This window comes from Patagioenas fasciata, chromosome 11, assembly GCF_037038585.1.
Source record: "Patagioenas fasciata isolate bPatFas1 chromosome 11, bPatFas1.hap1, whole genome shotgun sequence".
In the NCBI taxonomy this organism is placed as follows: domain Eukaryota; kingdom Metazoa; phylum Chordata; class Aves; order Columbiformes; family Columbidae; genus Patagioenas; species Patagioenas fasciata.
In genome coordinates this window covers 11,209,332-11,225,382 of record NC_092530.1, presented here as the reverse complement: position 1 = coordinate 11,225,382, position 16,051 = coordinate 11,209,332, and the positions used below count along the sequence as shown (strand labels likewise).

At 38.8% G+C, this 16,051-nt stretch overlaps 1 protein-coding gene across 4 annotated transcripts in view; it reads left to right on the top strand.

Moving 5' to 3' along the window:
* The window catches only part of TENM1 (teneurin transmembrane protein 1), a 322,407-nt gene that overhangs the window by 115,497 nt on the left and 190,859 nt on the right, over positions 1-16,051 (top strand). The window lies entirely within an intron of this gene.

Sequence of the window (16,051 nt, the reverse complement as noted above, 5' to 3'; positions counted from 1 at the left end):
TGAGCATTAGAGGAATTGTGTATAATTAGCTCATCTAGAATATGGGTCTAGGAGCACTGAATAATTCCTGCAGGCTGCTTCCTCTCCCTAACAGATGTTTTTGAGTAATATTTTAATTAGAGTCACACATTCTGATGGTTAATTATTGCCAGTGTTGTTTCTTTATCTGAAGTTTCTACTCCAGATAATTTGCAGTGTAGATTTTATATATTGCTTTGCAGTGCTGACCATCAGTTGAGCAGCACCAGTCAGCATCTGACCACAAGTTGTTCACCGTGAGATGTACTGGCAGCACAGAGGAGCCGCCCCTCGGGCAACAGAAACGAAATGTTGTCACATAACTCTGTCCCTTCACCTTGGGTGTTATGTGGAAAAGGAACTGGGGAACATCAGTGATTTGTAGGTTCTTTTACTCCATGACACCACACTTCCTAAAATACTTATATGTGGGAGGAAATGCCTGCAAGTGAGGGTGGCTTAGGACATCAGGTCAGGGTTGTTCAGCTCTCTTGCTGAAAACCTTGCTAAGAGCTACCAAAAGCATGTAAAAAACCCAAGGGACAAAAGTTAAGGCTACTTCTAACCTGTATATAGTTTTTATTATGGTTTGTAATGCTCCTCCATCCCCACCTCATCAGTTTTGTGCATTAGAAGGATTTTATATCTTCTCTGACATCATTAGAAATATAAATAAGACAGCATGGTGCATTGGAACTCAAAGAAGAAAAATATCAGTATTTTAACTACAGACATGTAAAGAGAAATGTTTGTAACTATTAAATGTCCTACTCTCCCCAGATGATATGCACATTAGACAAATATGAACACATTAGTATCAATGATTTTGAATATCTGTGACTCCGGCTTTAAGACTTTCTGCCTGATTTTATTTCTCTGAAGATCCCATACAGTTTTAGCATTGGTTATGCTAATAAATACTGCAGAGTATGACTCCCATTTGATGCAGCCAATGTTGTTTTATCTTAGGGGTATATTTGTGCAACAGTTGATTGTTATTGATGAACTGTTAATTTTCTTTTGGCTTTTGAATCTAGTCATTGTAATGAGCATTACCAAATGTTGCTTCAGGCTTGTTTACATCAATGTAGTAAGCATGTCACTTGCTTTGGAGCTGAAATGAATTCACATTTGTAAATGAGCTTGGAGTACTTCATGGTGATTTATTCTTGTATTTTCCAAAACATTGTTACATTTCCTATGAATCAAATACCACGGCCAAGGAAGATTCAAAAGTATTTCCTATGAGAATGGGTGAAACCATTTCTTTAATGAACCTCATGTTAAAGAGAGTTTCCGTGTGGTGTCTTCACCTGTAGTATCTGCACCATGTTGTCACTCCAGTTAGCTCTAACTCACTGGTGGGCTGTTTGGCGTTTTTAACAGTGTTGAGTGGCTCTCTCCTACACTCTCAAGCAATGCCTTTGTCTTATGGAAAGATAGCAAGTAGAGAGGGGTCTTTGTGCCACAAACACACCCCACGTTTGCCATGATTAGTCAGTGGAACAAAACACAATCAAAAGGGTCTTACATCTTTCAACGTGGCTTTGAAATGCAATATGTTTTTCCCTCTCTGCCTACAATTATTTTTGAGTAAATGTAAAATATAAATTAATATATGCACTTCATATGTACCAAAGCCACAGTGAGTGTTGATTAGACTTAAGTGTCCTTCTCATTGCTTTGCCCAACAGGCATTTCAAGTGGCACTTTTGGTTTGAGAACAACGTATTTGATTAACTTTTCCCCAAACAGTGCTTCTGAGACAGCAAACTTTCTGTTATTGTCCTGTCATGCTGAGATCTTTTAGAGCAAGGATTTTACTGGTTGTTGAAGTGACAGAATCATGATGCATGCTTTGAATTTGCTTTTCTGCATAATTTATAAGGAAGATGATAGTGATGAAGTCTCATCTCTAATCACAGAAACTGTTTTTGAAAAGTCAAGGTTGAGGTAGTGAATATGCACTTCACTTATCATTGTGGTTGCCTTCCTGGTATGATTATAAAAGGCTTGACCAGAGATCATGGCTTGATAAATAAGGTGATGTACGTTTTCTTTGTAGTATCTCCCTCAAATTAGCTCAGCATAAATGAAAAGCCATGTTTGTGCTTGTCTTTGGAGTCTAGATTTCCCTGTCAGGGAATGGTGCAACAATATAGTCAACTTCTACAGGTCTTAATGTGCTATTTTGACTCTCAAGACCTATTTTTACCTCAGTTGTGTGAATGTGAGTGAAAGAGCCATCCGTTTGTGGAACAGAGGGAGGAGCGGGAAGCTCCGGCTCTGAGGAAGATGCCACCCTGGGTTGTAAGCAGTATGTGTTTGCCCATAGGCAGTCAGTGCACATGGGGTGAGCTGCTGGTGTTCTGCCAAGTCCCTGCTGTCTTTTGGTGTCTTCTCAGTGCCAGTGGCATAAGGGATGCTGCAGTCCTGAGAAATCTGCCTGCTTTGATAGGAAGAGAATGTGAGAGATGATCCATGGTGCAGGTGCACAAGGAAGCCGTTGCGTTCCGCCTCTGCCTTGCCCTGGTGTAGCATCAAACTGATTAAAGGTTTTGCGCCTTTTTCAAAAATCCTCAGCCCTTCTCCCCCCCGGCTTAGAAATTGGTAAGAACACAGCTGTGCCAGCACTTCTCCATTGCTTCCATAAAGAAAGACTTTCCCTCCCATTTTGTGTGAGCCTGTGGGCTACCGAGATCTGGGAGGCCTGGAAAAGGTGGGCACAGTGGCCATTGGCCAGGACTTCGCTGCCAAAGACAAAAGAGCCCAAGTGTTTTTCTTCCAGAGCACCTGTTTTTATTCACCATTTAGAACTGCAGTTCTTCCTTTCTAACAAGGGCCACTGCCCAAATGCTTTCTGGTGATGTGCTCAATGTGTCTACAACTCTCTTCTATGTCTTTCCCCATGGGGAAAAGTATAATTGAGTCGTTCTTCATCAAGCCTGCATGGCTGTGTGTTCAGTCAGTACAATGTTCATCTTGACTTGCCTATTGATGGTTGCATTGATTATTTTTATCCTAGCCTGTGATCCTATCTCCATTCTCACTTTTTAATTTTTATAGTTCACTTCCTTGTGAACAGCAAATTCAGCTGTGCTTGGTAATGTGCATGTTTTGTTAGAAAAAGAATCTCCTGAATACAGATTTCTCCGTAGTAGCTAATAACCTACAGTACTTGGAAGCTCCTTCTTCTTTTTATAACCTATCTTTTTTTCCAATACATTTTCCAATTACTGCACTATGGTTCAAATTTTATTGAATCACTTTAGAGCATAATAATTCATTTCTGATCCCTAGTACCTCTTGTCCGTGTCTGAGGTGCTCCACATTATTTCAGTCACTCGTCTTTGTTTACATCTTTTCTCTGAAGACAGTCTGCTGCGTTTTGCCTCAAAATATCTTTCTGGCTCGCATCACCATTTTAGTCTTGTGATATCCAATTTCTTTTTAATACAAAATCAAATAGAAAGCATTTTCTGTACTTTACCAGCCAACTATAGCAGAATTTTTTGAGCCTTCTTGTAGGAGTCTTATAAATCAGTTGGTAGCCAATAATGGCAAAAAAACCCTCAATTATAAAGATCTGAATAATAAAAGAAAAAACAGTAGAAAGATTGTTTTATACTGAATGCATTTTTAAACAATACTACAACTGTACATACAATAAGCATGTTTCTAAGCAGTTACTTTAGAATTTAAACGGTGCCTATTAATGTTAAATAAAAAGCCATAATAGGTAAACAGTCTAAATAAATTGGAGGTTTGCATGAATATTTGTTCCTTGCATCAATATTTGTTCATTTGTTTCTTCTATAATAGATTGGAAAGAGTTACCTATCTTCTGCTTAGGAAAAAGGAAAAAAAACCACATACCCCTTAATGTTGCAGAAAGCTGCACCCAAGCCTTTCAGTCTCAGTTAAGTTTCTCTCTCAGACGCATAAGAACTCTTAGGGTACTGAATCATGGTCAGATTTATGGCAAGAAGCCTCTGTTTAGAGAAATGGCAGTGAGTTGACATTTTCAAATGGTTTCATATTATTTTCTTCCAAAGCTTTAGGTTTGTGTGGTCATGAAACGTGACCTAATTCCTGGCTGTGAGGTCCCGTAAGCTGATGGGGGCTCTAGACAGCTGGCAGAGCCCAGGTTGCAGCTTCCCACCAGGGAGGTTTGCATGCGGAGGCAGAAATAACCTGCAGCCGGGCTGGGAGCAGCGAGGATGGGCCACAAAGTGGAGATGTTGGCTGTTAGCTTTGTCAGCTCAGATCGTGTTTTGATGATCATCTTTGACAGCAGTTCCCTGAATCGCCAGAAACCCAGTCTCCTGCACTGCTATCCCTGTCGTGGCTGCCCTTTCCATATGTAATGATGTAATTTGCAGCTTTATATGCCCATGGGGAAAAACACAGTAGTCGAGTACTCTGTGAAATGTAGTTGCCTAGTTCAGATGTACAACATATCTGCCCAAAATATGTGGCAGGAGCTTCCCATCCTGCTGCTGCCCTTCATTCCTGCTGTAAGGCTGCTTGCCTCCCTTAAATTCTCCTTGTGTCCACTGAGGACATCAACACATTTCTGTGATGATGTAGATAATGCCTTTGATAATATCCTGAAGCGTGAATCCTAAACAAGCATCAGTGTGCTGATAAAGCTGGAAAATGAAGCTAACATAAGAAGTGGAAACAGGAGGTGTTACATCTGTATAATTTTCCAAAGCAGTCATTCCTGGCGAGCTGGGACTCGCTAATACTCCAGTGATACAGAGAGAGGTCATTTGAAGTGTATGTCAGCCTCTTTGTGGGTGCCTTCTAGGTCACAAGTTTGGGGTTGACTGCTTACTTGTTCTGGTAGGTGTCAAAAATACACACCTGCTCTGTCTCAGTACAGCTGCTTCTTGTAGCAGATTGAACAGTTTGAGCCCTGGCAGCATTTATATACCTCATAAATGTGAGTGGTTGCACTGAAAACAGTCGCTACTCAAATTAAAAAGGTAAGCAGGTGAAAAGTGAGAAATTTGTCTCAGTTGTTAAATTTGCTGTTGGTTTTTAGCTTGACTTGCACAACTGATACATCAAAATTTCAGTTAATTTGAGAAGTGTTTCAAAACTCACCCAATTAGAGAACTCCTCCTTCTGTTTTCATATATCGATCCGATCCATGTGCAAATAGAAGAAAATCAAACATCTCAAAAAGCAGCTGACTGGGCAGGCAAGCGGTTGCTCCTGTTCACATGAATAAAAATTGTATTTGGAGGAGTTCCTCAACTGGATTATGTCAGGCAGCTTGTGTTGGTAATTTCCGATTTGAACCCTTATTTGGATGCTTCCAAAGACCCACTGGAACAGGAAGAAGACAAGTAGGGATAGTTGCCTAGAAGTTCTCCACTACAAGTAGGTCTTTCTTACAGGCACACTGTATCTTGCTGATTTAATTACTTCTAAAAATATTTTCTGGTTTGTTTTAGAGATAGTGATCTGAAAACAGGTGACAGGTATTTTAATGTATTTGTTTTTCTGATTGGTGATTTTACTTGATTAAGAATAGCAGAAAAGGATCAATCTTCTGTTAATCTAACCTGATTGATTTTTAAATGCCTACCAGATTCAATGGCATTTCATGCCACCACATCTTTGAATTAATTTCCTTGACTTTTCTTTTGAATGAAGCTTGTTTCTACTAATGAAAGGGCACACAGGGGATTAGTTAGAGACGTGCTTCTGGGTCACCTCAGTTGTGTGATAAGCTGATAACTATGGCTGAAATCTGTAGTCATCCTAAAGGAAAAAAAAAAAAAGAGAAGTAGAAAGCCCAGTTCCATTGAGCTGTTGTTTCAGAAGGTGAAACATGACAAATTGTAGTGATGAAAAAGTTGCAGTTACTCCCAGTTAATTCTGGGTGGAATTTAAAACATTTGGAAATAGTCTGGTTGTGCTCATAACTCCAGATTGCCTCTTCTTTATAGGTTGTACAGTATTACTTTGAAATCCTTACCTATATTCAGTGTACACAATAAAGTTTATCAGTTAATGGAATAGTAGTAAAAATACAAAAAAAATAAGCCTAATCAGAAAACGACACTGTCAAAGAAACAGGTAACAAGCGAAGATTTTAGGTAACTGTGTTAACCTTATCATTTGGCAGTTTTCTAGTCTCCTAAACAATGCTTCCAAACAGAGAATTTTGTTATTTGTATTACAAGAACGTTAATAGATTCTTATCAGAATCAAGGTTTATATTAGTTCACATTCCACAGATACGGTTAAAAGATGAGCCAGTCCTCTGAAGAGCCAAAATGATATACATATATTGATTATTTTATCTATTATCTTTCACAGGTTCATTCTGAGCCTCATACAATATGCATAAAGCTCTTCGATACAGAATTTTGTTATTAACTGTGAAGAACTTCATGATCATCCTTATCTGTTATTAAGATGGTATCAGGTCAGAATTTGCACAAATATTAGTTTCTGCATAAGAAAGCTTTTATTATGTCAAGGATAATTGATTTTTATATTTTTGATTTATCGAAACCTGTGTTTAGAAACAATTACCAAGTATAGTTAAATATAATGGGTTTGATTTTTAAATCATAGATAATGTAGCTATTTATTACCACTTAGCTGGTTAACTTCTTAATATCTAAATCGTATTGGGTGGGGGCAGCATAGCATGCTACAGTGTCCATGTACATGAAGATCGTTATGAGAAACTGTAGTAAAAGATGTCAGAAATGTGCTTCTTATTGGATATTTACGCTGCAGACATTAAAACATCATTGCTGACACAGAAGTCAATACAGAACACTTCAAATATCCACAAGGATACACGAAAAAAACAAATGAGATTCAGTGTGGGGGACAGTAACCAAATATAAAATATTTAATAAGAGCTACTTTGGAAAGCAGTAATGCTGAAAGGGACCGTGAGGGCCAGTAAATGAGATAAATGGAGCCAACAAGTTAAATGCGACTTTGGGCTGCCTATATACATGCATCCTGTCAGGGGTCTATGAAATATAGCGATATCACTAAGACTTCTCTGACAAGTCATTTCTGGGCATCTTAACACTAGGGATGTATGAAATAAAGAAACTCTCAGAGGAGCGCAAAATGCAATTACCTCTTTGGGACTTGTTATTCAAGGAGAGATTTTGTAAAAAGATCTGAATCCATACAGAATGTTTGAGTTGTCACTCACATAACCCTGAAACAAGTAGAGGGGACAGGGAGGGAAGAGCTATAGAGCATCACAGGTGTTTCACTAAGAATGCAGTGCAGAATATACGGCAGAATATATCTGCCAGCAGACATAGACCCAGCAGTGTTGGTTCAATAGCTCTAATTGGCAGTCTGAGAAATTTAAATATGAAATCAAAGACATTTTTTAAACAGTGTAGTTGTTCAACACAGGAATCATTCACCAATAGACAGTAAGTCCTTAGTACTTGGAGCCCTTAGGGGCTGAATGTTTCTCAAAGTGTGCTTGAGCTGAGCCTTGCGTGACGCGGGTCAGCCGAGGCTCGCTGGCTGAAGCTGGAGTTCTGCTTTGGAAGGTGATCAGACTGGATGGGTGCATTGGCTCGTCCTTTGCTTCAGAATCTGTAAAGCTAATACATTTTTACTGACTGTTAAATATTTCAAACGTGTCTGATTTAGAGCAGTATGAAGCAATAAATGAAGTGGTAGAGGTTTTGTGGCCACAGTTGTTTAAAACCAGCCAACGCAATTGAGTATATACTATAGAGGACATGACAGGCATGTGATTCATTGACTGCAGTTCTTCATCAGTTTGTAGTTGAAGGAAATAACCTAATAGATCTTTCCATCTCTGACTTGTGTGATATCGTCTGTAGTTCTAGCAGCTGCCCTTAACATTTGGCAACTGGCCCAAGCCTGAAAATTAACACTAATAAATTAATTTTCTATAAGCTAATAAGGACAAAGGCCATTCAATCTGTTGTTTATACAGAAAGCTTATTGAATCTGAATACTATACATTTGGGAATGAGCCAGTGGAATCCATTTGTAAAATAATAATGCCAAGATATCAGAAAAGTACGTGTGCAGTAATCAGTAATTCATTAACTAAAGGGGAGTTCAGGTAGAATGCAGGTCAAGACATTTATCTATGGTAACCCAAACAGACAAATGTTTATTAAAGCTTTAAGCAAAGGAATTAGAGAAATACACATCTAATCAAACTGTGCAAAGATTGAATCGGAACCTTCCATTCATTATCCTGCTGCATGGCTGCCCTCCCCTGACAAGGTTTAAATCACGGCTTCCTTTCCTCGTGTGTGGTTTGCAGGGCAGACTCGAGGCATGGCAGAGTCTGTTTCTTATAAAACATGGCCATCTATTCCAGTGTGTTGGCTTTTCTGCCTCAGCTGGGGCTTGTAGTCTTCTGATGGGTCCAGGCATATTTAATTTTTCAGTTCTCAGGACTCTTGATTGAGGGTGGACGCTTCTAATTAATCCACTTTGCATTTTGAGTGACTAATTTCCAAAGTACCTGTCAGTGCAGTGTGTCTCACCTGTGATTACTTTTCATGTCATCTGTCAGAAACAGGCTTTGCCAAATACTAGCTTTGGAAAATTTGGAACTGTGGATTTTGTAAGTGTCTTGAGCAAGTCTGTACATCTTGCCAAACACTCGATACAGAGAACAGAAATCTTCTGTTATTATTTCTGTCTTTGCTTCAGAATTGTATCATTGACCTCATGTAAAGAAAAAGATTAAATCCTTTCATATTTAAATTAATGAGTTTACAGCTAAAATCCAAGTAGGTAATTTTGTAGTTGTATTATGAATTGGGAACTTGTTGGATACTATTCTGTAATTTGACCTACTGACTCAAAAATTTACAGTCTGCCATGCTTTCGCTAGACTTTCATCTCAAGTTAGTTACCTTGTGGCAAGAACACCTTTTAAAAAAGGAAGACATTGTGAAAGTGGCTACTAATTAGTAGAGCTTGTTTTGCTTTTGTGAATGTAATGATCTAAAACCAGTCTGATTAACTCATCTGTGGTTCTCCACTGCACACTGCTGAGTACGCTGTGCATGAGATGAGTCCTCATCTGTCTTTATTTCAGGTATATTATAGGTGGGAAGTACATCATCTGGGCTGTTATCTATGTCTTCACAAAGCACTGATGTCACAGTAACTTCTTTCCCCTCTAAATCATGTATCTGCAAACATTGTCTACAGGATGTGTCTGTTAGTTACTGCACAGGTCTGATGACTCTCTCTTTTAGCAGTCAGTCCTTTGCTTATCCTTAACTTAAAATTAATGGGAAGAGATAGTTCTGCTTGTCTAAAACTTACATACTATTTCCTTAGAAAATAACTAACAGTGATTTTCTTATCCATAGACTGGCATGTGACTAATTTGATGCCAGTGGAAAAAATTAAGGTGCCTTGAAACAAATGTTGTAAATCAGGTGCTATCTTTGTTCATTGAGAACCAGAGAAAATGGACTTAAATGTGAATATAAAGCAATATATTTACCGCAATAGATTGGTGTTTTAAAACAAGTTTACAGAAGCATTTGAAGTGTGTAGCTGGCTACCTTCTCTTTTATTATCTATTGCACTTGTGTGTTACTGGGTTTTGTGGCTGCTGCATCAAGTGGGGCAGAAGAATGCACCAAAGGCATTTTATTATCTCACACTAGAGCGTTACTCTTCCTGACTGCCCTATCAACATTAAGGCATATAAAACATGACCCTTGGCCTAGAATTTTTTTAACGAGGTCCAGAATTTGAGTTGTGTGTCAGTCTGGTTTTGTTTTGTAAGCGCAGCAAGCGACCCTGACGGCCGCGAGCTCGGGCAGTGCTGGGCTGTGGCAGGGGGTGCTGGGTTGTGGCAGCGGGCAAGCGCTGCCGGCCGAGCGGCTCAGCCCAGCTCAGCACTGGTGGCGAAGCTCAGTCGAAATTTGTTTTGTTTGTAGAAGTAGCAGTATATTTATATAGCTTCTGACCGCTTCCTTGGGTGAAAACTTTTGTTTGAACTGGGATTTTTACCTGAGGAAGGACTGCGTGATTTGACAGACCTTGAGCGAGTTGCCAGAATAGGAACAGACATTTGAAAATGCAAGCACTGTTGCTAGCATCATCGTGCTCAATTCTGCTACCTCATCATGTGTTAGCTTAGAAGTGCTAATAACAGATCATGGCAAGGGCACTTGTGCAAGTACACGTGACTAAATTAATTTAATTATTGCTATCCCTTGCATGCTAACTAATCCATACATTTTATGAATGAGAAGGTGTCAGCCCTGCTGTATAATCCCATTTATATGGGAGCAGAATTTCCTTCATCATGTTGTTAAAGCAAATACTGAAATCTCTACCTTTATTCATCATATAGGCAGAGGTCACAGAGAAGTGAACAGGTGAAGGAAGCGAGACTGTATGTGTGTTATTGTTTAAATTATTATGCCATGAAATCAAACAAAACACGTTCCCAAGGAAGCTGGAATAATGAACTTCTGTAGTTGTGTATGGATGTGTAAAGGTAAAAAAGGTCTGGAACAGAGAAAATCATGTTCCAGTGTCAGTTATAATAAATGTTCACTGGTAAATTAAAAGCTTCAAGCAAAAAGAATTTTACAGTGTGTCACCACCTTTGTCAAATTTGAATTTTTACAGCAGTACTGAATAGTCTTGTCTGCCTATTGACAGGTTTTAGTGTTGGTTACTTTTTCGTGTGAAAAATGTTGCTTTCTGTATTTATGCTCTTTCTGTTATGATAACGATAATTATTCTAAGAATATAAAATCTAGTTGTCAAAAAATTTCTAGTGTCAGAATTAAAGGTGTATATGCATATGTTACAGTCACTATTTACATTTTCTGCTTGTGCCCTCTCAGGACCCCTCTCATATTGAATGAGCAGAATGGACTGTGCCAGCATGGTGACAAGCTATTCAATATTTTAGCTTATTTTAATTGTTCAATGTATAGCCTTGAGCCTCATTTATTACCACTATTCCATCCCTGTTCTTACAACAGTATTAATTTTCTGTTGTCAATTCTGTGCTGCTCATCATTAGAGTATTTGAATACTTCACATGTGCTAATGTATTAATATTTCTCTTTGCAATAACCCTCGGAAACAACGGGGGTATTACCTCCATTTTATGGGTGGTGAACTCACATACATACACATTAAGTGAAAGATACCTGCTAAATTTGGGCATCTAATTTGAATTGTTCAACATGTTTTTCCTCCCTTTCTTGAAGTTGACTTCTTGCCCTGGTATGGTCTCAGTCACTTTCTTTCCAAGCCTGAGCTTTGCCCCAGAGCTTTTCTCCTACTTAATTTCTTCTTTCTGGGCTTTCTATTCAAATTCTAGTGATCTTAGCAAAGCAGTCTTAAAGAGATCTAATCTCACTGTTCCTGCTCGAATCGTTCTTGTGTGCTCATCTGTCCTCTCCTTTTGCATTTTAGTCTGTTTTAATGATCCACTGTTGCTTCTTGTTTCTATTTCCTTCATCTGTTTTCTGTCCAGAGGGTTTCACCTGATCCTCTCTCTTTTGTAGTAGCTTAAATCAGCCATCTGTCTTCTCCATCATGCGTAAGTGCCATTAAGCAAAGGTCTTCAGGAGCATAGAAGGAGGAAACCTCTGGCTCGCAAGCTCATGCTATAGCACTGTCCTTGCTGGATGAGTCCATGTAGCAACGAAAGCAGAGACCTGAGCGCGGTAGCCCTGGGCTGAAGTCTTCTCAGCCTCTCTACCATGTGGTGCCGGCACTTTCTGGTTGCCCGCAGGCCTCTGAGGACTTGGTACATTCAGTTTGGATGCAAGACTGACATAAAGGCTAATGCTATGACAATTTGCACATCTCTTATTCCAAGAACAGCTAGGGGGCCTGGAGCATTTTAGAAGAGGAGTTTCCAGCAGCATATGTAAAGCACATTGGCCCTAACGTCATGCTCCGAGCTTTCTGGGTGAATGTGAATAACCATCCCCGCTTCCCTGAACACCCTGGGGTAGAGATCTGGTTTGAGGGGTTCATCCCAAATGGTTAAAATTTCAGAAAAGCAACCAAATGTCATATTGCAGTAAGGAGTGTTTTAAGAAGATTAGACAAACAGCTGAAGTAACATACCAGCTTCCTACAACTTTTCCCTGAAAATAATGCTTTCAAAAATAAACCAGTTTTTGAAGTTGTGTAACATTACATTTGTGATCTGTGCCGTACCCTCCTGCCCCAGTAACTAATTTATTCTGCAACCTTTTCCAAAAAAAATTTCTAGCATAATCGCTGTTATATGGGTCTGATGGGAATGACATTTCTGACTTGATAAAAAGGATTGATTCAAGTCCTGTAGGTTGTCCACACATATACATGCATGCATGTTTCAGTTTGTGAGTTCAGGTGTATCTCGTGATGTAGTCAAAAGACAGATATCTAGCTCTACCTGATATTGGTGAACTGAGTTTTACAAAGCTTTTACAGCTTGTCCTGCTAAAAATATTTCTTCAAAGATAGTCATTCAGTGCTGTTGTCATTCAGTAACTATATGTTAACAAATGTAAACTTTTGAAGTTTTTAAAGGATATTAATTTGTATTTCAATGCGGACTTAGAGTTGCACATCATGAAATTTAGACATCTTTATGATCTGTTTCTTTTGTAGATTTTTTAGGCTTTTTTTAAATAGCGTTGTCATTCCTACATCGCCATATGTACACAATTACCATACTACTTTGGTGTTTCTCTGGGAAGCTCGCAAGCTTCACTTTCTTTTCCCATTCCACTTGCTTCAGCGAGGGAGCTGTGACCCCTTGTGTGTGTACAGAGCCCAGATGTTCAGCTCCAGGATGAGCATCTACAGGAACAGCTGGACAGCTGTTGTCCTTCCCAGGCTTTATAGGTAGATTTTCCCTCTGGGAGTGGTGCGAGTTTTGCTGGTTGGTGTTTTGTTCTGCTTGTCTGATTTGGATTTAAAGGGATATGTTTGCAGGGGGTGTTAATTCTGGAGGTTAAGTCCTTGACATAGCAGTTGGACAATGCTGCATTCAGAGGCTGTTTTAGGCTTGCTTTGTAAATCCATACATTGGTTAATGTAATTTCTGCACACAGTACACAATAATTGATTGACAGTGTTAAAAATATATGTGTGCACACATATAGATCTCGACTCAGTGAAAGATGTGATGTGTAGCCTGAGGGGTTTTTAATTTACAGGTAATGTTACCGTTGTTTCTCTGTTTTCTGTGTAGTGATTATCGTGTGCTATAATTTCCATTTTAAAAAATAGCCAGTGAACAGTCATATTACAATGTATTTCATTAGTATGTGATACTTGCAATATTCCACTGGCCTAAATACATCCGCAAACAGTCACTTTGATTGTATACCAAATAATTCACCTGCTCTGCTGGAGAGTTACCACAAATTCTGCCTAGTATCTCCTTGTTTCTGATTTGGACATTATCCAAAGTTACTGGAGAATTCTATTTTATTAACGGGTGTGGGTGACACACATAATCTAACCAGGGAGCATGAATCATTCCTTTGGATTGCCCTCATTTATTCTGATACATATTTGATGGTTTGAGAAAGACAGTATTCTAAAGAACCTGTCTTAACACTTGGGAGGAAAAAAAGAAAAAAAGTAAAGTGTAGTCATAGTAGCAGCAACTTTATTTAGGAGCACTGAGAAGAGTGATATAATTAAAAAATACAACAGTCTGACTTCTAATTCCTGTTGATAAGAAATCTAGATTTATCTGTAGCTCTGCTGCAGCCTGTCTCACCCTGGGTCCATTCTGAAATTGTGATTCAGCCAAATACATTTGTCCATGCAGCGTTGTACTTAAGTTGCAAGAAATGCTATACACCAACCCATTTTTATCTGCATTGATGCCCTTGGAAGAGTCGCATTTAATGAATGTAAGTGTAATTATTCCCAAGAGTATGAGTATATTTTTGTACCTCTGGCTGTGCTTCCTATAGAAAGCACTATTTTCGCTAATAATTTCTTTAAAACTAGTACTTCCCATTAGCTTGAATTATTTATGAAATTATGTACTACCGCTTAGTGACCAGACCAATGGAGAAAACATCTCTGATCTTTGGTTTTATCGGTTGAGTTACACCCTCAGCAAGTGAAAATCCCACATTGTCCATGTTGTGTGGTTACTAAAAGCTACGAACTGATACTGTAATGAACAAATTATTTTGCTCCTGCAGATTTTAGCAAAGTTCTAGGGTTCACCTTGGCTATCCCGCAGTTACTTGGCACACAGCCGTGGTCCCAGTGGGATAACAAGAAACCCATGGCAACATTTCCTCCTTTGAAAAGCAAGACTACGGAGGAATTTGTCCTCCTGCTGCTGTTGTTTTTTCTCCATGCTTTGAGGAAGGATGTAGCTCCTCTTTCTGTTTCTGTCCTGGGCCTTCTGTCCACCCTAAAGCCACTTCCTTCTGCTCGTTCAAACTTTGTTCAAATAAGAAAGGCTTTCCTATTTCACACCTGTGTTTTGTTTGTCTGTATTTTTAAACTTTGTTTCCTGATACTTTTCTTCAAGGGAAATGTAGTTTCTGAACATATAGCTTATAGAATATGGGACTCAAACATATCAGCTGCAATGCTTTCCTTCCATCCAACATGCTTCACAGCTTTCTGAGTTTGCAGTTTTGTGGTGCTTCTTAAATCATTTCAGTTTATATTTTTTCTTCTGCTTTCCGGGCTGCTGAAATATTCTAGAAAAGCTGTATTGTAAGTATTCAGTATACTGTTCTTATGGAACTCAGTGGTCTCCAGATCATTTTGAGTTCTTCCTAGTGGTCACAGTCGATGTATTAGTAATACCAGCGAAGGGCAGATGAGGCTTTCTCTAACCTGATTTTTTTTTTATCATGCCATTTAAGTAAAATAAAGAGTGTTCTAATACTGGCACAGAGGCAGGTTTGTAATCTGTTATGACCCACTAGAGTTAAAATTGCTGCTTTTTTAACACCGACAGGGGAAAAGGATCACTGTTGGATTTGGAGGGCAGACTGGCTTTCAGGTTAGTAGGTAAGCAGATGTTGGACCTAAGAAAGTCCGATGATCTTCGCTAAAAGCCATACATTTTGATTATAAACAGATCAAGCTCTTGTAAAGTAATGAAAATTAGTCATTGAAAAAATAATCTATTAGAAGCAAAACTGTTTGGTTCAGGTATGTGAATGTCCATATATTGGCCTTATCTTAGTTAAGGAGTAGAAAATAGGAAAAACATCTACCCTTGTGGAGAAGCTGGCTTTAGAAAATCAGATATTTTCCTGTTACTAAATTGTCATTTCAAAAGCTGTTGTCATTGGACACACATAATTAACTGTTTTCACCTAGAGCACTGGTTCTGTCATGAGTGAGTCCATTTTGAAATGCAATCCTCTATAGATAAAAGAAAGATAAACTGAATTCACATTTTATGAACAGCTTTGCCTTCCTACCCTCATCATGCACCAACTACTGTATCATTAAGCTGCAGTTTAAATGTCTTTGTTATATAAAAGCCAATTTAAAACATTTGTGACAGCACCTTGAAGTCTGTTTTTGCAAAGGAGCTGAGCAATCATTGTGTTGTATTACTGGAGGATGCTTTTAGATGTGTGCAAAATGGTAAATAGCTAGGAATTGACTCAGAATATTAGTTCATACTTCAAACTACTTTTAATAAATCTATTTTCATTAATTGTTCCTTGACAGCTCCTTACTTTCAGACTATGCATCTTCAGTGTTACACTACTAGCATTAAAATAAGAATTAAGGATAGTTGGTGGCATTTTTTTCCCCGATGTCCCACTGACATCTTTTAAGTAATCCAGAAATTGCTCAGTTTCTATATATATTATGGCCTGAAAAAATGAACACAGCATTCAGCATGAGATGGCTGTGGTGAAGCGGGAGCAGCACAGTTGTTCGTATGTGCCCACTCTGGGTCAGAAATATACTTTTCACTACTGTGATGTGTTGTGAGAATGTGACAGAGGAAACAGAGACAGCGTGCAGTGAAATAGAGATGCAC